The sequence below is a fragment of the Haliotis rufescens genome, unplaced genomic scaffold, assembly GCF_023055435.1.
Source record: "Haliotis rufescens isolate VD_foot unplaced genomic scaffold, xgHalRufe1.0.p SCAF_64, whole genome shotgun sequence".
NCBI lineage: Eukaryota > Metazoa > Mollusca > Gastropoda > Lepetellida > Haliotidae > Haliotis > Haliotis rufescens.
Genome location: NW_025964355.1, coordinates 433,512 through 457,463, shown reverse-complemented (window position 1 = coordinate 457,463; position 23,952 = coordinate 433,512). Strand labels below are relative to the sequence as shown.

General features: G+C 38.8%; 1 protein-coding gene and 1 long non-coding RNA gene across 3 annotated transcripts in view; one reads left to right on the top strand and one right to left on the bottom strand.

The window, feature by feature from the left end:
- The first annotated feature begins 833 nt into the window (after positions 1-833).
- Positions 834-23,952, top strand: part of LOC124119223 (protein mono-ADP-ribosyltransferase PARP14-like) — a 183,508-nt gene continuing 160,389 nt past the window's right edge. The window contains exon 1 of one of the 2 annotated variants that reach the window (XM_048387073.1): positions 834-939. The gene's annotated coding sequence lies outside the window, so the exon portion shown is untranslated. The remainder of the gene's footprint in view (positions 940-23,952) is intronic. The other variant, XM_048387072.1, reaches the window with a different exon arrangement.
- On the bottom strand, positions 3,287-6,592 carry LOC124119229. The gene is made up of 3 exons (XR_006858599.1): positions 6,437-6,592; positions 5,734-5,824; positions 3,287-3,544 (listed from the first exon to the last, which is right to left on the bottom strand). It is a non-coding gene; the product is annotated as an uncharacterized LOC124119229 (long non-coding RNA).

Genomic DNA, 23,952 nt, shown 5'->3' with positions numbered 1-23,952 from the left:
GTAAATTGTGGGTTCAAAAAACGAACATAAGGTTAAAACACCTGAACCCGACAATAATTCAATGTATTCCCATCAATTAGAATCATGTCTTAGCTATGTAACTGAAGTCATTTGTGACGAAATTAAATTCAAGCCTTGACTCCAGCAGATAAAATCTATGGGCACCTTTGCTGGAAAATTTGTCTTCCATTCCGTTCATCAGAGCAGAGCTTATTTTGCGCACTATATTTATCAGCATGAACAGTTGTATCTGACCTTTCGGGGTATAGGTGCGAAACGGTTTCCGCGGTCTACATCGTTATCACGTGAGCGCAACCATCAGGACAAAGAACAGGTACATGGCGTGGTTGGACGTCACTCCCTCTCTTGCATCTTGTTTTTTTTTAAATGAGCGTTCATAACATGTATAATTTCTTTGTAATAATTCTTGGAAACATTCCAGGTGGAGAAATTTTGTTATGTTAAGTATCAATATGCCTGTGTTTATCGATTTGGAGAATACATGTACCTATATATGTTGTAATAATATTACAGGAAACACAATGACATGTCACGGACATTTCGTTCATAATATACTTAATAAACCTTTGTGATCAAATCATTAATGCAGTGGCCGATCTCATTGCTTTGAGTTGATCTAAAAGGGGTATCGACGGGCTCCGAAGGGGCCCCGAAAGGGTTAAAAGCATATAATACTCTGGCTGGGACGAGCACATCTGCTTATAACTATATGATACATAGTAATCATCGATCTCCTCGCTCAGGTGAGGTAAATCGGCCTTGAACCAAATGAACAATATGTGACTATTTATTGATTAAATAAACCGGTTCGAGCTGAAACTAGTTTCCTCATAAGGAAACAACTGCGTAATAGTTATATCAGAGACCACTGTGTGTGATAGACACATTTCGGAATTACAGGAACAATACGGAAAGAAGGTAACATTTTAATATTGGTTGTATATACTAGTATTTGTATGGAATGGTAACATGACGTTCAAATGTTAAAGTCGTGGATGACACGTTTACACTGTTTGGCATTTCAGTGTGTGCATGGTTGTATTGCCCGTTGTGTCTCTTATCGTCATACTAATGTTAACTTATATATTATTCGTACCAAAACAAATTTAATTGGGCTTTTTGTGAGAACAAATATTTTTATACGTATTATTCACGATATCTTAAGAACAGTGGTGATGGCATTTCGTGTCTGTTTCTCATTTTACCAAATTGTAAAAGGAAATTCAACCCCAAAGCATTTTGTCAAAGGTTATCACAGCAAAAAAAATGCAGTTTCCGGTATCCGGATACCTGCCGGATACCTCCAGACACTTACCCAAAACGCGTCCAGGTATCCGGTGGCAGATACCTTGCCGGATAACAGATCCATGGTATCCGGCATGGACACCTCACCTGAAAGTATGCCTCCTGGAATCCGGGTATCCGGCACTGGATACCAATGATCCAGCACCGGATACCTCATTCTGAGTTTCCAAAAACATGTCACAATTTGGGGGGTGCATTTTGTTCAATTAAGTGTGAAACACCTAAATTTATATTGGAAACTAACCAAGAAAATTGAACATTGCTGAAGGTATCCGGATGCAATTTTTCGAGATGCCTTATTTCTGGTAAACAATGTTAGCCTGGGCATATCAGATAGCTGTAGTAATATTCTGTGTCATTTTAGTTGTAAATATCCCCTTAAAGTTGAGATCTATGGGCATGTAGTTTTGGAGAAGACAATTTTTTCAATTTCATCTATAATTCTCTTTAGATGTTAAGCTGTTTAATGAACAAACATGTGTTCTAATACATGTATGATGATATCCTTAAATTTCATGTTCAGACTTCCAGATTGTTCTGAGTGAAAGTATAAACTCATCGACTGTGTGCTCACTTGGGCCTTTGGTCCTAGTGAGATGATAATATGATTATTTGTAAAGGTACAAGTACTTGTTACGAGCATACCAGCTTCATTTAAGTTTGTAACACAATATGCCTCACTCTGAGGGTGACATCTACCAGATTTCATCACACTACAGAGAGCTGTTCCTCAGTTACTGTGAACATTTTTACTGAAAGACATTGAAAGCTAATTTGACCTTCAATATCAGCTGCGACTATTTCAAAAACAACTGTAAAGTGCTTCATTCAGTGTAATATTGACAAACATATGACAATGATATACAACTATATGTATAAGAGTTATTTAGATTTCTGCAGGAAAAGGCACATTAGAGAACAAGAGTCATCAGAAAGATGACATATCCCTCCGGCAGCTGTCTGTAAAGTAACCACTAGTAAATGTGCAATTCTGTATGTAATGAGTCAACAGTTTAAAGTTCTTTAAGAAGCATACATTGTTTACCCACAAAAGATCAACCATGGTCGCATCCATATGAATGCCAAGTTTCGATCAAATACATTGAATGGTTTTCGAATTCTGCTCCAGAAACGAACCCCATCCCCAATTGAGTATGTCAAACTTCATTCCATAAAAATTTAAAAAAATAAAAATTAGAAAAATCCAAAAATATCAAAAGGCACCACTTCAGTATGTGCCTGATAGATTTGCCAAGTTTCGATCAAATACACTGAAAGGTTTGGGAATCCTGCCCCGGAAAAGAAAATGATTACGGACGGACAGACAGACTGGCTGATCGCTATATCCCCCCGCATTATATGCTGGGGGGATAAAAAGTAAGTGTATGACCTTTTGCCAACTTCTATCCCTGCCCTAAGGAAGAGTTTGGCCATTAACAAATTTTTTGTCTGGCTATGACATTGACCTTTGACATAGCAGATCAATGTGTTATTCCAAAGATGTCCAAGCAATGCATGGTTTCATACAATAACTGTGGCTATCAAACTGAGGCAAAATATTGGAAAATCCCCATTTACACAGCTGGCTAATGAAACATAAACAACAAACAAATTATCAATTTCTTTTATTTATATGCCTATATCACACATTGAACAGTGTTCACATGATGGTTCCTGATGCAGTATGCAATTTCCTCCTATTCTTCAATACTCATAACAGAGCAGGATAACTGTTCGCTTGAAAGCATCAGCAGACCATGCTCACCAGTTCAGAGTTACTTGCCCTCAAACATCCTTTTCCTTCTATATTGCCATGGAAAAACAGGAACCAGGATGAGGGGAGGCCAGATGGGCTCTGTCCCTGTTGCATTGTGTTAGTAGAACTGTGAACATTATATTTGGTGTTTGGGTCCACATTTATAGACAAGTAGTCGCAAACATCATTCCTTCAAGTGATTACAACATGGCCAAAGACAATAATTTCTTCAACATCCTTGAAGGATCCCACTCCGACTTGGCAGTGGTTGGTCTTCTCACATTAGCCAGACCAGCCTTTGTGAGTGTGTCCCAGTGTCAATTAGCATATAACTTCTTGGTAGGCCCCCATTGAAATAACAGGACTCTCCTCATCGCTGTCTGCCAATCACTTCGGAAATCTGGAAGGGTCCTTCCAGACTGTCAACCTGTCATCCGGGTATCTCAAGCTGGACTTCAGTTTCTGCAGAATTATGTATAAAGATTGTAGCAATAGAAAAGAATTGTTGCAACATGTACTTACAGATAAAAGGCAGCAAATTCACTTAATTTATCATCTTTGAGTTTTGTTATATTCCAAACAATTGAGATATATATTGTTCCATGCTGATGAGTTGAAACAATCATTAACTGACATCTCTTAAAAATGTTCCTAGCAACCTATGCCTGCCATACAAGCCAAAGTAATAGATGAGGTAGCAAGTGGGCTCATTGATCGCTCGTAATCGTACCCAATAACGTGGGATGTTGTCCATAACAGTCATCATCGGTGCGTCTGGATCGAGCTCATAACATTAATCACTGGTTTGTCTAGTTGAGATTTGAGATTTGATTATTTATAATCCTTGTCATTTAGCTGAACTATTGCTGGATGTGGCGTTAAATGCGTGAATTGGGTTTAACGCCTCTTTGAACAGTATTCCAGTTATATCACGGCATGTAAGCTTGATGTGGGAAGAAAGCCCGAAGTGATGCAGGTCTTACATGTTTACCACTTTGATGAAACCCACAAGCAAGTGTATGATGCTACCCTCGATTCAAACCCACGACCATCGGTTTGTGTCAAGCCCAAGAGATGCAACTATGCACAGCAAGTTGTGGTGCCTTTGATAATTAGGCCATCCATGCCAACAGGTGATAAAGAACAAGCAAACTGAAGAATAGCAGGGGTTGAAAAATTATTAAAAATGTTACTTGACCAAGGGCAAGTATGACCAACATTCTCACTTGCCCTATTTTAAAATGTACTAGCCCAAAATCAAGCTAATAAATTCAGTAAAATGTTACTGCTGCAGAACTGAGAATAAAATTATGAAATTTGAACATCCATCAATAAACGTTCTCTTACGATTGCAAGCGTGTATGTTTGGGTACTTGGAACAAATGGTGCACTTCATGACTTTCGCTGTGTCATCATACGCAACCCAAGGAAACTGGTCTTTTCCACCCAGCGATGAATGTTCGTTTTCGTTTACATTCGTCATACTTTTTATTCTTTGCCGACATACAACTTTCGGAATTTCCCTCTGCCTTCCTTTTAAGTTCGTCCCCACCGCCAAAGAAACTTAAAATAGACCGCTGAGACATGATCGGCCATGTGCGGTACTGGCAATATAAATTGTTATTGCAGATACCCCTCTGGGTGCTAATGAGGCAAAGGGAGGCTACTCTGTCCTTTACTAGCTTACTCATTTGAAACAACAGATTTACTTACAGTGATCCCTCGCTATTGCACTCTTCAATATAGCGCTAACTCGGTTATGGTGTGCGGTAACACATGGTTCCCAAAACTTATATACACTTTTAGTAAACTCAAGTCACTGACACGATGTCATTTCCCCATCGCAAAATCATTACCACCTGTACGCAACACCGGAAATACCAATCAACAAATTCCGCAATTAAATCCTATTATTACTATCTGGTTATAAAAAAAACACGATTGTACCTTGACATATGTTTGTAGCATACTTTATTAATTTTATTTAAAATTTCATTCAATACAGTTTAGATCAATTTTGCCGAAATCGTGCGTAAAGGGGTCGATAGATCGCACAACTCGCTGTTATTTACAGCAACCACGGTCAGCGCCTCGAATGAACTTTAGTTGACAACGAAAAGAAACACATATTAAATAAATGCCATACTTTCACTCGTTAAAAGTTCCGTTTGTTGTAGTTCGACAAAATTATATTTCATCAAAGCTCGGCCTAACGAAGCATCTAAAGTCGGAAAATGTTTCAACCTCGCGTTACAATTTCCAAGAAATTCCATTTCCAAGAAACTTGTGCCATATATGGAAGTGTTAACAATGAAACAAGCCTGGTTCTCGTTGTTGACCTGCCTGACATCGAAATGTATTAATCCCATTGATTGACTGGCGTAGCTGTATGCAAATTACATTGTCAGTCTGGGACACTAACAAAATATTAGCCAATCAAATACCGTAACATGATCACATGATTACATTCGCGTGAAACTTGACCCAGTTCATTTTGTGTGCTCTACTTGTCCACGGGCATGCTAGAAAACGTATATTACACGCCCGACATCTAAACCTTACTTGGCACGGGCGTCGGGCAATGGTATTTTTCAACCCCTGAATAGCTACATGAACATGATGAGCCAAACAGAATAATTTCAAATATTTACCACTCACTGCTACTCTTCTCTTGTTCCTCATTGCTTCTCTTTTTCCATTAATACTGTGCCGATGACTGACTCATTCATTCATCCAGACATTCTGCAAACAAAAGTAGCATTCACATTACAGAAATGTCCAAACTGTACATACTGTACATTGAATTCAATTGAGAAGACCCCAGTTGAGATTCCAACTTAGAACTGCCCTTATTAAAATATTTCATCCCAAACATTCAGAGATAAAACATAACCCCATATTTAACAACTGTCAAACAATTATTTGACAACAAAGCCAGGGTCATTCAACATACACTTTACATAGGGAATCACTTGTTGCAAAAAATATCCTCCCCAAGGTCAGAGTCATTCCATGAAATATTGAATTATTAAGTTATGAAGCTTATACACAACAAGGACATAACAGTGTAATTATTAAAATATCTTAAGCGTAAAAAAAAAAGTCTTTGGTGGCCATTATTGTAAATTATAGTCTGTATTAGCATCCCACGAAAGTTTAGAGTTAATAATCGTTCCTAGATCTTTGTACTTTTCTTCATTATCTATAAAAAGCGGATCTAATTTGGATCATCTTGTTTTGACCACAAATCCATTACGCCCCTTATGCAAATCCTTGTCGGATAAATATCTAAATCAATCCGTTCCATAAGATCTCTACATAGAAATCATAATGTCACGAAGACCTGCTACGTACCTAGCATCCGCATTTGCTGCCAATCGCCCTTCCAAATACTGTTGACTTCCGCGTTGTGGATGGCTCAGAGGAACTTCGGCCGGCATTTCCGTGGTGGAGGTGAATGAGAACAATGTATCGATACACGAGGTAAGCTTATCGTAATCAAGCATCACAGTGTATATCGATACACGAGGTTTGTTTACATCCATGTTCTAAAATGGCGCCCTCGACCGCAGGAGAATATGGGTAAAATGGCTTGTTCCGGGTTAACACTAAGCTGGGCCCCCGTCTCTAATATCACAATATTGTTTGGCGCAAGTTTACGACGCGCATAGGGAGCCGGGAACCAGTTAACACGACATAAGCTGGTTCCCGGCTCTCTATGCGCGTCGTCAACTTGCGCCAAGTTATATAAGAGTCGAGGCCCAGCTTATACACTGAACACGATCGGTCATTTCGTCAAAATTGGCCAAATATTGAGATTGCAGCTGAGGTCATGCTGGCAGCTGAAGTGACACATTAAGGTAAGGAATATGTGAATATTACAATGATCACGTATTAAATAGAGGATTCATCACGAGTGTTTTTTAATATGGGAAATATCAACCGAGTCTTCGTTAATCGGTATTTGCCGAGCCTTTGGCGAGGCAAATACCGATTAACGGGACGAGGTTGATATTTCCCATATTAAAAAACACGAGTGATGAATTCTATTTATCATTTTGGCAACAATGCAGTTTACCGGGCGCAGCCCGGCCTCTACCATCCGCTCAATTACCGCGCTTTAGCGCGGCCGGTGTCTCGCTATACCGTGACCGTGGCTCACGCTCCAGTGACTCCAACACCCCTTGCCGGTCCAACACCCCTTGGGGGTCCTTAGGGAAACTTACACGTCTTTAGAGTCCAACACCCCTTGGGGGTCCTTAGGGTTAGGGTTGGGTTAGGGTTAGGGTTAGCCACCCTTGGGGGTCCTTAGGGAAACTTACACGTCTTTAGGGTCAAACACCCCTTGGGGGTCCTTAGGGAAACTTACACCCCTTGGAGGTCCTTAGGGAAACTTACACGTCTTTAGGGTCAAACACCCCTTGGAGGTCCTTAGGGAAACTTACACGTCTTTAGGGTCAAACACCCCTTGGAGGTCCTTAGGGTTAGGGTTTAAGGGTTAGGGTTAGCCACCAATTCTTACCTTTCAAGCGTTAATCCGTTAATCCGATGAGCCGGCGAAACGCGGTCGAACCCCCACAGCGCTATTTGGATCTGAAAAAGTGCGCCCGGTAAAGTGCACTACTCCCATCATTTTCACATTTTTGCTTCCAAATTAAGGAATAATTGCATTAAACATTAACATCAGCAACTTGTCGAAATCTTACGTATAGATATTGCGTAGTGATACATGTTTTCCATAGCCATGTAAACCAAAATAAACAATTTGCTGAGAAAAAAAGTACCGCTCGCTTTTCCGGTTATCTAATTTGCATATCTAATTTGCATACTTATGTCATTGGGGTATGACATACATGTTTTTATGTCATAAGCTTATGTCGTGGATAAATGCTTAAGTTAAATGATAAAAACATGTATGTCATACCCCAATGACATAAGTATGCAAATTAGATATGCAAATTAGATAACCGGAAGAGCGAGCGGTTTGATTTGAAACTATATATTATAAGTGAAGTTACACCAGAGATATAATCAGATTACACAGAATCGTTGTTGTTACCGTTATTAAAGTTTCAATTATTCTGCAAAAGTCTGTTCAAGTATTTTGTTTAAAATAATTCGAGGAACTTTTTTTCTCAGCGAATTGTTTATTTTGGTTTACATGGCTATGGAAAACATGTATCACTACGCACGATCTATACGTAAGATTTCGACAAGTTGCTGATGTTAATGTTTAATGCAATTATTCCTTAATTTGGAAGCAAAAATGTGAAAATGATAAATAGAATTCATCACTCGTGTTTTTTAATATGGGAAATATCAACCTCGTCCCGTTAATTGGTATTTGCCTCGCCAAAGGCTCGTCAAATACCGATTAACGAAGACTCGGTTGATATTTCCCATTTTAAAAAACACTCGTGATGAATCCTCTATTTATAGGACAAGTAGCCTGTCTATCATATGTTAGTATTTGCTTATGTATATAATGTAGAAATATGTTTACTTTAACTGGATAATTTGTATGCTAATGTGACTCACTGTCTTATTTCATATACTCCCTTTACTCTATGAGAATGATTAATAGCCTCAACATATTTTTCCAGATGTGAAGAATCAAGAACAGCTTTAATGACAGCGAAGTTTTGCATCAGAGATCATCGTGAAGTGGAAGATAAGACATTTTGAGGGTATGAACATTTTCACTTGAACTAGTTGAACAATAACCATGATGACAACTTTATCATGGGGGAATTTTTGGTGGTGGGGTAGTCTAGTGGTTGAAGCGTTCACTCTTCGTGCTGAAGACCCAGGTTTGATTCCTGCCACATAGCTGCGATATTGCTGAGTGTGGCGTTAAACATCAAACAAAGCTAACAGCCGCATACTTACTCACGTGGGGATTCCAGGTTGAAGTTGGTCCCCATCAACATGATCAACCTATGCTAGTTGTAAGAGATAACTTAATGGATCGGGTGATCAGGCTCGATGACTTGGTTGATCCATGTCATTGTATCCCAATTGTGTGGATCGATGCTCATGATGTCAATCACTGGATAGTCTGGTCCAGACTTGATTATTCACAGACCACCGTCATATAGCTGGAATATGGCTGAGTGCAGAGTTAAACAACAAACACCAACATGATTCTACAACCTGCTCTTGTAGATACCATTTTGAGGATCCTACACATAACTTCTTTTCAGGTCTTAACTATTGCAATATGTTCTACTACATGTGTTTTAAACAAACAAAAATTCATAGTGAACTTGATTTGCAATCAAGCCGATGGCTTATCTAAATGATGCTCAAATACAAAATAAGTATTAATATTAATACTAATTCTATACTATTGCAAACTATCAGTTGAGCAATAATGTAATCATCTGATTATAAGTAGATAATGAAGGAGAAGTCCATATTGATTAAATCTACCAGATTCTGAGATAAATGCACGTATTGATTGATTTATTTCAATGTTTTCCTGTACATCATTTTCAACAATTCCCTATAAAGCTTTCTTATTTCATATCCATGCTGTATAATAATACCTATTATTTCTAATAATAGCATAATTTGGACACACAAATAAGTAATGAATGGTATTTTTATAACAGGTGCCACACATGCGGGATAGGTCATTTCACATGAATCAGTTTTATGCTGAGTGTGCAGTATATGAATGAGTTGTTTTGTTTGTATATTAGCATCATCATAGTTTCAACAGACAGTTTATGTATATCAAATGTTAAATGTCTTTGTAGGGAGAATTGCATATCAAATCTGTCATTATTTTATAACTGATGAGTAGAACTTTTTAAGTATCTGGCATGATACATTTCCTTGGTCCACAGAAACATGTTACCAGTAAACTGACTTGATAAGTAGCATAGCAGTCAGTATGGTTGGAAACTAACTAAGCCGTCAGTACTCAATTAAGTAATTAACAGACAATTGCTAGTGATTATACCCACCTGACACTAATTGCCCTGTTAATCCCTAATCCACCATGAGTTGACATTGCTAATGAGCTGTTGTGAGCGTAACGAGATGATAAACATCAAAGGTGGGGCAGGCTTTGATCATGTGTTCTGTAGAAGAGATTATGTCACTTGTTTAATGTTTATTTAGGATTAGCTACATCCCTTGATGCTACCAAGACCATACTTGAGATTATCAGTTTGTCTGGATACAACCTGATGTCTCAACTGTACTTATTGGATTCTGCCTTGTAGCAAACTATGTGTGTGACAAGGACTTTGACCACTCTGTGCAGATGCATAACAATGCATAATGAACTTGGGGTATGATTCAATTATGTCACACAAGTCAAAGATGGGTTCCACTGTATTTAGAAACAGACGATAGATGCAATACTGTGTAACTTTATAACAATCAAATGAGTATTCAAATAGGAATACACATATATTTACAATTACCCTTGAAAAGTTCCAAAACCAAATAGAACTACATGTACTTAAATTATGATTACACTTGACCAATATATTTGGCAGTTTTCCCGTTATTGTTAATCTTAATTAAAGATAGGATAAATGATAAAAATATGATAATGATTTTACTCATTATTAATCATGGGCGGATACAGCTTTTTTGAAAAGGCGGGGGCGGGTGCACAATTAAGATCTATTTATTGTCTTTGGTGGTAATTTATACAGAAATAAAAAGGGGTGTGTGCACCTCCACCTCTGTATCCGCCCATACTATTGCCAGTAGCCGAATTAAGGTCCCTTAAATGTAATATACATAGTTTTTAGTCCATTGTTCAGGTGGTTCTTTTCAGTTGATTTTTTGTATCAGTGTCTATTTTGGCCTACCAATTAATGGTAGATATTAAATATCAATAATAAGTGAGATAATTATTTTCAATGTGGCTCCCATTGCAACTAAAGCAAGGAACGATTAAAATTAAGCCTGATTCAGCTGCTACATTGAAATGTATTTGCTCCTCTAATCTGTAATTCAATCAGTTGTATAGTGACTTGATATTTGGCGAAAATATCTGTTGTATGAAATCCTAATGTTACTTACTTTTGTATTTGAGATGATATTTGTATTTGGTAGCCTAGTGGGTAATGCGTTCTCCGAAGCACTGGGTTCTGTTCCCCACATGGGTACTGTGTGAAAAGCCAATTTCTGGTGTCCCCGCAGATATAATGCTGGAATATTGCTAAAAGCTGTGTGAAACTATACTAACTTGCTCACTCATTATATAGTATTTTGAGATCACTTACATGACTTGTGTGATTGAAAGTTTTGATAATTATGAATACCATATTCGACGTAATAAGTGCCCAGGGCGCTCTCAAAATTTCGTGGTTTATGCTAGCAGCCTGAAATGTTTATGTACGACAAATATATTTTTCCATAATTTAATTCCCCATACTTAAGGGTGCATATCACACGCGAGTATGTATTATACGCAAATAAATAAGTCTCGTATACATTGATCAATTGGAAAGGGTGCTAATTGGGATTGTTCACTAGCCAATATATTAGCAAATATTCCCGTGGGCGCTTATTAGAGCGAGGCGCTTATTACGTCAAATACGGTAGTTCTGTTTTTATGTATAAGAACCTATTTTATGCAATTTTGCATTGCCTTGTTTACCCTTCCTTATATTTTGATGTAATGCAAACATTTGAGAAAAATTCAGGTGAGCCTTATGGCACTACAGGAATTGTTTTCAGAAGATCAATTACAATTTTGTATTTTCTGTAAAATTTACTGTTTGCTATGGCTTTTTTACATTGGTTAACATGGTTTGGTTAACAGTTGCTTGATAAATTGTCATTACCTTACTCATTGAGAAACCAACTTTTTACCCTTTGTCAATATATGTGTGTTTCTTATATTTTTAATAAAAAGCTTTTAAAGTTGTTATAAATTGTTTCAGGTACCTGGATTTCACAATGACACCAGATCAGACAAGTCATACAAAGGACTCTCCGGATGATGAATAATCCTCCCCAGAAAAACTAACAGGTTCACTTCAGAAAGTGATGATTCTGAATGAATAATGCCACATCAGTGTGATTCTGTAGGTTGTTTTATTATGACATTAATCAAGTCAAAAGGAATTAATACCACAGCAGTGAGACTATGTTTATGTGGTGTACACTGACTGACTATACAAATCTGAATGACTTTTGTGGTTTACTGCACAAACATAATTGACTTTAGATATTCTTCTACCTTGAAATTCTTCTGAGATTTGACTAATTTGTTTATTTAGAAAATGGCATTGAAGCATCTGTTTCTGTTTTTGAATGTTCTTGCAAACACCTCTGGTTACTGAACCAATGACATGTCATAAAATCAATAAATATGATTTTTTTCTCTGAACAAATTTTTTGTTTTACTTCTTTAAGAAATATGATATTGATCATTCATAACACAGGTGCTAACATATATCAAATATACTAATGCCCTGAATGTTTTCCTACAATTAATACAGCTCACTGAACGGGTTTTTTAGTTCCATGTCAGTAGAAAAATTACATTGATATTTTTATGCACCCATTTGGGTTAATGATATTCTGTTTCAAACTTCAGTGAAACTCGTCTGTCAAGATGTAACAAGTACTGATACAGTTCCAAAATAATCTTTTAATCTCACCAGGAACAAAGGCCCAAGTGAGCACATAGCCAATGACTTTCATTATTTTGTCAGAGTGAGTATGGTGTTATGCCACTTTATGAGCAAAATTCCAACAATATCATGATGGGTGACACCAAGCAATGTACCAATGTGGTGAATCGAACGCTTCAACCTCTAGGCTAGAACAAACTGGGAATATGAAGATGAAATGTAAGGATACCATCATACCAGGACTGAATGCTTTTCATTTAATACCCTGAACATCTAAAATGAAATATATATGAACTTGAAAAATGTTTTCACCAAAAGTACATGCCCATAGATCTCAACTTTATGGGGATATTTACAACTAAAATAACACAGAATATTACTACAGCTATCTGCTATGCCCAGGCTAACATTATTTACTAGGAGAAAGATATCTCGAAAAATTGCATCCGGATACCTGCCGGATACCTGCCGGATACCTTCAGCAATGTTCAATTTTCATGGTTAGTTTCCAATATATTTTTAGGTGTTTCACACTTAATTGAACAAAATGCACCCCCCAAATTGTGACATGTTTTTGGAAACTCAGAATGAGGTATCCGGTGCCGGATCCTTGGACACCCAGATTGAGGTATCCGGTGCCGGATACCCAGATTCCAGGTGACATACTTTCCGGCGAGGTGTCCATGCCGGATACCACGGATCTGGTATCCGGCAAGGTATCTGCCACCGGATACCCGGACGCGTTTTGGGTAAGTGTCCGGTGGTATCCGGAAGGTATCCGGATACCGGAAACTGCATTTTTTTTGCTGTGTATGTTAATATTCCCCGCCACGAAGTGGGGCTTTGGATATAGGAACGTAGCGCGCCCGTTCGTCCTCTTCTCAAAGGGGGCAACTTTTCTCAAAAACCTATAAGTCAAATTTTCACACTGCCGTTACTGGTCATGATCCCAAATTAGTTCGAAAATTGGTGTCGTAAATTCATGGCCTTTGCTCTGTGCGTTTCAACCTTGTGCATACTGCGTGAAATGAGGACAAGTTTGATGAAGGCACATTGGGCCTTCTGCCCCATGGACGTTTTGCACCCATTGACCCCAAGCACGGAGTCATGACAATCTAAATGACGTCACGCTAAAGATAGCTCATATAGTACATTCAAACCGGTCGAGAGCATGAAATCGGGTCATACAGCCAATCGTCTGTCATCTGTGTAAACCAAATGCTGTGATGAACTAGGTTACATAACAGCCTTGTCCACTGAACCGTTGAGGAAGGAGGTCCTCTGTATCCACGTGTTAACATACACACATACAAGCACGTTTATTATTGAATGAAACCCAGCCCCGTCTCTGTAGTTATGAATGGCTATGTAGTTGATAAATATAAAAGCTCTGTTTACATTGTTTAGGCTTCATTTCTCATGTAACCATGCCGGCTGATGGTTTGAAAGTTTATTTATCTCGTATTTATTTTAATCCCAAACACCCAGCTTCTTTTTCTGGGCCTGCTAAGTTATATCACATTGTGAAAAGGGAAGGTAAATGTGATATTAGTTTACATTACATCAAGAAGTGGCTAGCTTCTCAAGACGCCTATTCGCTTCAGCGACCTTTAAGATACAAGTTCAAGCGGAACAGAGTGGTGGCTTCAGGCCTCAATGCTCGATGGGATATCGACTTAGCTGATGTATCTAATATAGCCTCGGAAAATGATGGTGTGAAATACTTCCTCATAGCTATCAATGTATTTACACGTTTTCTGTTGGTGGAAGCCCTCAAAAATAAATCTAATTTGTGAAAGCCAGTATGAAACAAATTTGTTTAAGTGGGAGGTTAGGCACCCTACCACAGTTCAGTGGATTTGCCTCCCTTACACCAGTGTGTTGGTAATCGTAAACCGATCATGTGACGCACGTGACTGCATCAAACCTCTTTCTGCTGCCATTGGCAACGATACGCTTAACATGCCTATAAATGCTAGGATTGCATGCAGTGGTGACAAAATGGTTACTTTGTCAACTGACAATGTTGGTTCCTTCATCCCCCAACCAATTATGGATAAAATACACAATAGGGAATATGTAGATCTGGCTACCCTCATTAAGGGATTGGATAAGGAGCAAAGTATGGATAGCACTATCAGAGTAAACTCAATGGGTCAATTGGAAATGTCACGCCAGTCGAAGGACATACAGTCCATGGAAGAGTGGACAACAGCCTTTATCATATTTGTCAGCATATACCTGGAGAAATTCCCCGAAAGCCACCAGCAAATGCTTAAATATTTGCACACAATTAGATTGGCTGCCAGCAGGAGCCAGGGTTGGCAAAATTATGATAAACAGTTTAGGCTGCGCATAAGTAGATCCACAGACAAGGCATTGGGCACAATCAACGCGGAATTGTGGATGTTATACATGAATGTCACTCCTCAACCTGTGAACCGCAGTTTCACCACTTTCAAGCAGCCTTCACAATCTCCAACTGCAAACACCTTAAAAGTTGGTTTTTGCTGGGATTTCAATGACCCTGGAATTTTTTTGTCACAGACAACATTGCCGTTTTCCTCATGTTTGCTATCAGTGTGGTGGGAGCCACCCATTCCCAAAGTGCCGATTAAACCAATCAGTTACAGGAACTCAACCAACCCCAGAGGTTAATACATTTCAGTTTCGCAACAGAAACCTCCCAAAACGTGCAAGCATTGGGCCACACACCTATCAAAGTAGATAAGCTATTAGCATACCTGGAGTCCTACCGAAGGATTTCATTTACATTACACAGGACCCAGAGAGGCCAGTTTAGTTTGTAATAACCTAAAATCAGCTCAAGATCCCAATATGGAACAAATCATACTTGGGAAACTTTCCAATGAAGTACAATAAGACCGAATGGCCGGTCCATATCATCACCCACCTTTACTAAACCTGAGGATCTCTCCTATTGGAATTGTTCCAAAGAAGGAAGTAGACGGGTACCGCATCATCCACCACTTATCGTATCCAGATGGTATGTCAGTAAATGATTTCATCAGCCCCAGCCTTTGTTCCGTAACCTACTCATCCATTGACGATGCAATTTTGACGATGCAATTTTGATGATTCAGCAGCTTGGTCCAGGGGCATACTTAGCAAAGGCCGACATCAAAAGTGCTTTCAGGTTATGCATGGTGCATCCTCATGATTTTCACTTACTAGGAATAAAATTCTTACATAAATATTATGTCGACAAAGCATTACCAATTGGGTGCAGTATAAGCTGCTCAATATTTGAAAATTTTTCCACTTTCATCCAGTGGATAGTTCAAACAAAGTTAAATTCTCAAGGTGAGTTGATGCATTACTTGGACGACTACCTATGCGGAGGATCTGGAAGAGATAAGTCTGAATGTCAGTTAGTCCTGTCAACATTATTAGCAACTTGCGACGAACTCGGAATCCCTATAGCCAGTCACAAAACAGTAACACCAACAACATTAATCAGCTTCCTTGGATTTCAGCTAGACACAGTAAGGATGGAGTTAACCATACCAGCAGACAAAATACAGGATGCTAAGGATAAACTCAGGTTTGTCATGTCAAAATCCAAAGCAACCAAACAGCAAGTAGAGAGTCTCATTGGTTCACTACATTACATAGGTAGGGCCATTCCCATCGGCAGGGCCTTCCTATGGAGATCCATTGATTCAATTTGTGGTATTAAGAAGCCCCATCATAAGGTTAGGGTTACAAGGAATATGAAAGATGATTTTCAGCTTTGGCTTTCATTCCTGGACAATCATAATGGAACGTCATTATTCCTGGATCAATGCTGGATTACAAATGAAGCATTACACCTCTACACAGACAGTGCATCAGGAGAGTCATGTGGGTTTGGAGCGTACTTTCATGGACGCTGGACAAACGGTTCATGGCCAGGACATTGGAGGACTTTAGGCCTAACACGAAACATCACGCTGCTGGAATTCTTCCCAGTCTATGTTGCGGTTAACATTTGGGCTGATGCCCTCAGGGGCAAAAAGTTAATAAAAAATAGTGATAACCAAGCAGTAGTGTCCATACTGAACAAGCAGTCAACTAAATGTAAGAATACTATGCAGTTTGTGAGGCAGTTTGTACTTCATTGTCTCAACATAAATTTATTAGTCAAAGGTCAGTATATTCCTGGTTTTAAAAACAGCATTGCAGATTCCTTATCTCGTTTTGATCTTCAGAAGTTTCGTCAGGTGAAACCAGAAGCCAGAACCAAACCGACACCAGTACCCAAGAATCTGTGGCTTATCTAAAATCCGAGGCTTTTGCCTTAATTAAAGCATCAGTGTCGAGCAATACTCAACACACCTATGCAGCTGCATTAAGGTCATTTGACAAATTTTGTCACAATCATAAAATACCTATGATTTGGCCTGTGCCGGTAGATGATATTTTATGTTACATAGCCAGTATGTCTAGGAAGGCCTTTGCAAGCTCAACTATAGCTCATCATCTCTCAGCTCTTTGCAGACATCACAAAATTAATAGCTGGTCTGACCCTACTGAAACCTTTGCATGCAGGGATACAGAAATACAGCAGCTCTGGTGTCGACACCTGATGCAAGACACCCAATCACAATTGACATGTTGAAGAGGCTGCCTAGTGCCCTCCAGGCTATTTGTATGTCAGGTTATGAAGCTTGTTTATTTGCTGCCATGTTTAACTTGGCATTTTTTGCATTCCTACGGATTGGTGAGATAGCGTTTGTGACCAAGATAAATCAGGACAGAACACTTAAATTGGCAGATGTTGGTATCATTGCACAGACAGTGCACGTTAAGATTTGCTTTTCAAAGAATGATCAACATGGCAAAGGCACAACTCTGATAATTCCACCTAAGTCTGATGCTACAATTTGCCCAGTCAGGTCATTAAGTGCATATCTGTCTTTACGCTCAACCCAACCAGGCCAGTTCTTCATCCATTTGAATGGTAAAGCCGTCACCAGATATCAGTTCTCTGCAGTACTCCGGAAAGCCTTACAGTTCCTCAACTTTCACACACAAAACTACAACACACACTCATTCAGGATTGGAGCTGCTACATATGCAGCAACACAGGGAATACCACATGAGCTACTTTGCTACTCTTGGAGCGCAAGAGGAAGAGGTTTAATAGATTTGGTAGGAAAGGTGTACTAGACCTTGGAGGTCGCGTTCTCGGGCACAATGAAATTAACATAGCAGACAGGGGTTTGTTCAGACAGGATGGTGTCCACCTGTCGGACATTGGCAATGACATTTTCGTGGACTCATTGCAGGGGGGTCTTGAGTTATTTGCTGGTTTGTCCTCGTCCAGGCATTCATTTCAAAACTAGTGTCGCGCGTATTCAGTTCTTATGCTTAATCCTCAGGGGAATGAGCTTGCTATAAACCAAGCTCAGTGGCGGAGGTCGTGGCAGGCAACTCAATTTTTCTCATTAACTGTAAGTAAGTTCAGCCTCAACATGCTAACTGCTCCTCATGTAGTGTACCCAAACCACAGAGGATGAAAGTGTATGTAATGACACAGGATGGACTGCAGCTCATGCCTCACGTTGTGTTTAGCCACGGAGAATGAACTGAACTGTCATCTCTATTCCGGCCCATTTGGTCATGATGTGTATATTCCGGCCCATTTAGTCATGATGTGTATGTTCCGGCCCATTTGGTCATGATGTGTATGTTCCGGCCCATTTGGTCATGATTTGGTAGTTACTCCATTGCGTCACGATGTGTACCCATCTAAACCTCGGACGCAAGCAATGTAACTGCATTGCTGTGTACTGTGTAACAATGCTTGTCGCAACTTCCGCCTGTATTGTTATGTAATAAAGCTGCGCCCGTTTTTTTGCCACTGAAGAAGCATCGTGTTATCTTTTGTATTCTTTCATTCACACTTAAACACCAGATGCTGTCATTAAGGCCATGAAGAAGATTTTTTCCCATGCTACTTTGCCACAAATTATACGATCAGACAAAGGGCGAGAATTTGATAATAAGAAAGTGAGGTCTTTTTTAAGAAACAAGGGCATCACTTACTATGTCACACAGAATGAAACAAAGGCGTCCTATGCTGAGAGAGTGATACGGACCCTCAAGACAACAATGTACAGATATTTCACGTTCAAACAAACGTATCATTATTTGGATATTTTACAAGACCTCGTCCGGGATTATAACCACAGACCTCACAGATCATTGAATGAACTATCACCCTCAGATATTAATCAAACGAATGAAGCTCTGGTATGAAAAGAACAATATATTGATACTTTGATGAGACCAGTAAAATCGAAAGTTGAAATCACACAGAAGTTTCACAAAAACCACAACTGCGAATTAGACAAAAGTGTCTATTGTCTCCCTGACTTAAAAGCAACAAATCTACTGCTGGTTTGAAACCATTTGAACTGATGTAAAGAGGGAACACACCATCATCCTTCTCAAAACCAAATACATTGACAGAAATTTTATTTCGATTTTCGAATTTTGAAATTTGGGAAAAGGGTACAGGTATATCAATGCCTTTCAAGTCAAGTTCATGTTCATACTCATTATATTTATTAACTCTTTCTGCATGATTTTTTCTATGTACTGGATGTAAGGCAGCGAGTATGGACCACATGAAACATTTTTGATCATCATTTTGGATATTAAAAATGGCTTTCTTGTTGGCCAGATACTCAGGCAGAGAAATGTAGGAACTTGCTGCCAAGGGTGCATATTCAGCTGTGTTCACTTCAACATGAACAATATGGTCTAGTAACCACCCACTCCCTTCAGCCTGAAATTCCTGTGTGGATGTATATAATTTCTGATAAGCCTCTGCTAATTGTTGCTCAATTTCAGAAAATTGTGTGGCCCAAAAGTTGATGGTTCTGACAATTGGTTCTGCTAAAATGCTTTCATTGTTTTCGTCGTACTTTATAAATTTGAGTTTCAACGTGAGAAACCATTTCATACCTTTCTTTTTTAACAGAAAATCATGTAATAATGGTGTAATGTTTGTCTGTTCATCTGCGATAAACTGAAGAATGTTCACACTGTTTGCTTCATTTGGGGTTAATGCTGTGGTTGACACATTACCCTCAAGAGCTGACCTCTGACCTCCCCCAATCTGGCTGCGCCTGACCTGGTACCGCTCCCGACGTCTCACGCAGCTGTCACATTGATTCACTTGCTGGCTGGAAAACCGCTCAGGGAGAGGTCGCAGACAATGGAGACATTCTCTACCTTTTGTCGAGCATTGTTGACAGAAGAGCTTGCCGGGCAGTAAACACTTGACATGTCCACACCTGTTACAGGTTGCTAGTCGGGTCGCTGGAGTATTATCAGGTGACAGTGGATGTAAGCAGAGATGTTTCGGTTCTGAGCCAGTCGGTGTTGACTTCCGTTTAAGGTTACAGCGGTGATTTTCCAAGTTATCCCGTCTGGTGAATGTATGTTTACATTCTTCACAGGTGATTATGTCAATGCCGTGAACAGTACGAATATGTCTAGCCAGATGCTGACGCTGCTTAAAGGACTTCTGGCAGATGTGACAAATGTTACCTATGGACGACACTGGTGTAGATACAGGATGTGCAGTCACTCTTGGTGTTAACAATTCAATTCGTTTGAGATTGACTTCTGGATCATCTGTACAATTGTTAGCAGTGGCCCAAGTTTCCAACTCAGACAGTGTCTTCAAACTGTTCAGAAAGTTTTGTTTCGGTTCTATTCTACAAACAAAATAAAATAAAAATTACCTGTAGAAGTTCTTAAAATTAACAACAGACTTTCTGCTTCATAAATACAGATTAAGTTCGATGTTGTGGTCTCGGTTGCGAATTATACTAGTAATTTATCAAAAGGATAGCATCGTATTTTGTTATCTCAACCATACAATATTTCACTTTCATTATTTAACCATGTAAAAGTGTTTAATAGATATCTTTGAAAGCAAGGTTTTTGTGCTTGAATAACATTCAATTACCTTGTGTAACAGCTTAAATTGACACAACGTCCGTCTCGGCTGCTGGCAACAATATGACATGTTCATGCCGCTCTTCAGTTTATAAAGGATTACAAAAAGGATGAGTTCATTGTGTGCAGATGATAATCGTTTCCATGCAGACATATGACATTTGTCATTGCATACACGCGAGGGGTGATAGGTGTGGTCACAATACATACTTAGACTGAGCCTCTGGTGTGTTTTATGAATGAATCACCCCTACATCATAGACTCGTCTGAAAGGCTCCTGACATGTCTGAGCTTGTTTAAACGCTCTGCAACGGATCACTACACAACTCTTGTATAGGGTACTACATACGGTGGAACGATGAAAGGGCAGCGTCCCGCATACCACTTGATGAGTCACCATATCAAACAAGCAGTTTTCTCTCAGCATGAAAACACTATAGACACATGGCTTTTATGTGACCTAGTTCAACACCGTAGTAACAACAGGATTCTACTAATCTTTACAACAACTGTAAACATAACAGGCATAACTACATCATACCCTTTCTATTTTAAAGGAATTTCATACATACTGTTGTATAGTTTTAATTACACCGATGTTTGAATGTAAAACCGTTGGTCTATCTTTAGCGTGCCGTCAATTAGATTGTCATGCCTCCGTGCTTGGGGTCAATGGGTGCAAAACGTCCCTGGGGCAGAACGCCCAATGTGCCTTCATCACAAGTTTTCTCAGAAACTACTAAGTTACATGTATGAGAGTTTTTATTTTATTCTAAGGGATACTCGTCAAGACCGAGTTCGAAAAGTGGTCCACTCATTTATTTTTTGGAGAGTTATGTCACCTTTCAACTTAGTGCAAAGTGTGTGAAATGAGGGCAAGTTTTCTCGGAAACTAACTACTGAAGTTGCATGAATGAAAGTTTGTTTACAGCATTACGGCCCCTAATCCATATTATTCTTCCCCGTATACGGGAACTGTTAATTTTGTAGCATGTATGTCGACATGTTGGTTTCATTGAAATTTCAAGCCATGCAGTTACCGAAACGAAATATAGAAATAATGTGCGTGAAATGTTGATGCTATTCTTTCCCAGCAATAAGAGATACTTCTAAATCGTCTTGCTATTCTGAAAGTTTCGTAATGCAGATAACACATGAAATTTGTTTATTTTGTTTTTAAAAGAGCTAAAAATGTTTAGGGGAAATATATATCTCATTTCGCTAAAGTTAACCGGTCTATATTTTGTAAGAATAAACTATTGCGCATTGAGCGATTATCTCCTTTAGCTATTGGCGCAGTATAGACCTTTATCACTCACTGACCTTACAATGCTGTTCATTGTATCTTATTCAAGCTGTATCACTGAGAGTGAGTGATTATCTCCCTTACCCGAACAGTTCTATTGCGCACTACCTTTGCAATGTATCGTATGTTATTCAGGCAGCCATCGAGAAACGTCCTTGGCAGGAATTTAGGTCAAACCTGTCACGCGCACTCCATCTTTCAACTACACATTGCTATTGCAACATATTGTTCAACACGATTAAATACCAGGTTTCTATAAAGTATGACTTTGTTCAATGAACAACACATGTAAAACAACGGGTTTGATATGAGAAATTTGTAATTAGTTGTCTTCATAATCACATGTATGGGGCTTGCTGTGCATAGTTGAGCACAGTATTGTTTCAAATAGTTCGCTGTATGTAATGTATGATTCATAGCGGTTCATGCGTCAGTTTACGGCTCTGCATGGTTTATTGCTTTGAAAGTATTTTTAATTTCCGGCAGAGGCTATACACCCGTATACGTTTTTTGCTTCTGGATACATAGGTTGGGCTGTAGTTAGCAATTATTTTCCTAAAAGATTATACGGTTGCATGATATCTTCACGATGTTTGGGTTGAACATAGAAACATTCTTCTAAACATACTTCAAATCTAAACTTGAAGCAGTCACAACACAAACCCAGTTAACCAAGCGGAACCGTACACAAGAGTGAGTAAGTGAGTTGGGTTAAAGCCATTTTGAATAGTATTCCATGTCAGCTTGATGTGGGGGGAAAGTCCGAAGTGATGCAGGTTTTAGACGTTCACCACTTTGGTGAAACAAACGAGCAAGGGTTTTGTGCTGACAACAAAATCAGGGCGATCCGGGATTCAAACACACCGTCATAGGTTTCTGGCGTGCCCAAGGGATACAACTCTGCATAGCAAATTGCAGCGCCTTCGGCGGCTTGGCCAACCGTGCCCCTGTACACAACTGTAAGAAACTATCATACAACAAAGATGTTTTAGATGAGATATGTATTGCGTAACATTCCATGAAGAAACAGTGGCAATATTACACTATCACAAACTAAAACATACATGCACAATAAACGACAAATATAAAACACCGGTACATTCAACACACAAAGGAGGTACATTATAACAATTTTATTTCAAAACAAGGGGATTAGAATGATATAAAAACAACATGAGAATTGAGCAAAAATATGGTAATGTTGTACATACAAAGAATTTGTTTGTTATTGTTGATATAATAACAGATCTTGGAAGTTGTTTCTGGATAACTGTTGGTAAAATTATTAAGACATGTTCCTTTTAACAGAGAGTACCAAATTCTCTATCATGATTGAGAATTGTCATTCTCTTCTTGGTTGTATTATGTAAGACAGTGCGTAGTGTTGTTCATCTTCTGAGACATCACATGTTTCACAGAGACGTTGATTCAATGGGTTGGTGTTTTTGTATATCTACCAATTTTCAATTTTGAGTTTGTGATTACTTAAACGAAGTTTTGAGAAAAGTGACCTATGGCCTTTGTTTTTACAATATGCAAGATATTTCTCAATATTTATAGATGTCTTGACCAAACTGGGTGTTCTTAACATGCTGCTTGATGAATGGGAATCCATTAATGAATACGTGAATTTTTACATTTAAACTGAGGTTTATTTACAGTGGATTCATTACAATGTTTGTGTTTACTATTTAAACAGTTTGTTTTATTTATCCCAACCAACATTTTGACCAGAAATATTGATATTTGCGACAGAAGCATATTTTAGAATGACATTAAATTTTGTTCCTGTGTCATCTATATAGGACTTGGAATCAATTATTTTTTTATTGGTACGAATAGTGGGTATATATCAAGTTCTGCCTGACAGTCCCAGTTTCCGTGCCTGGCTTTTCCTTGTGCTGACCATTTAAAGACACTGTTTCTTTTATTGTGCTTTCCAAATGTAACTACATTAATAACAACCAATTTGTACTTA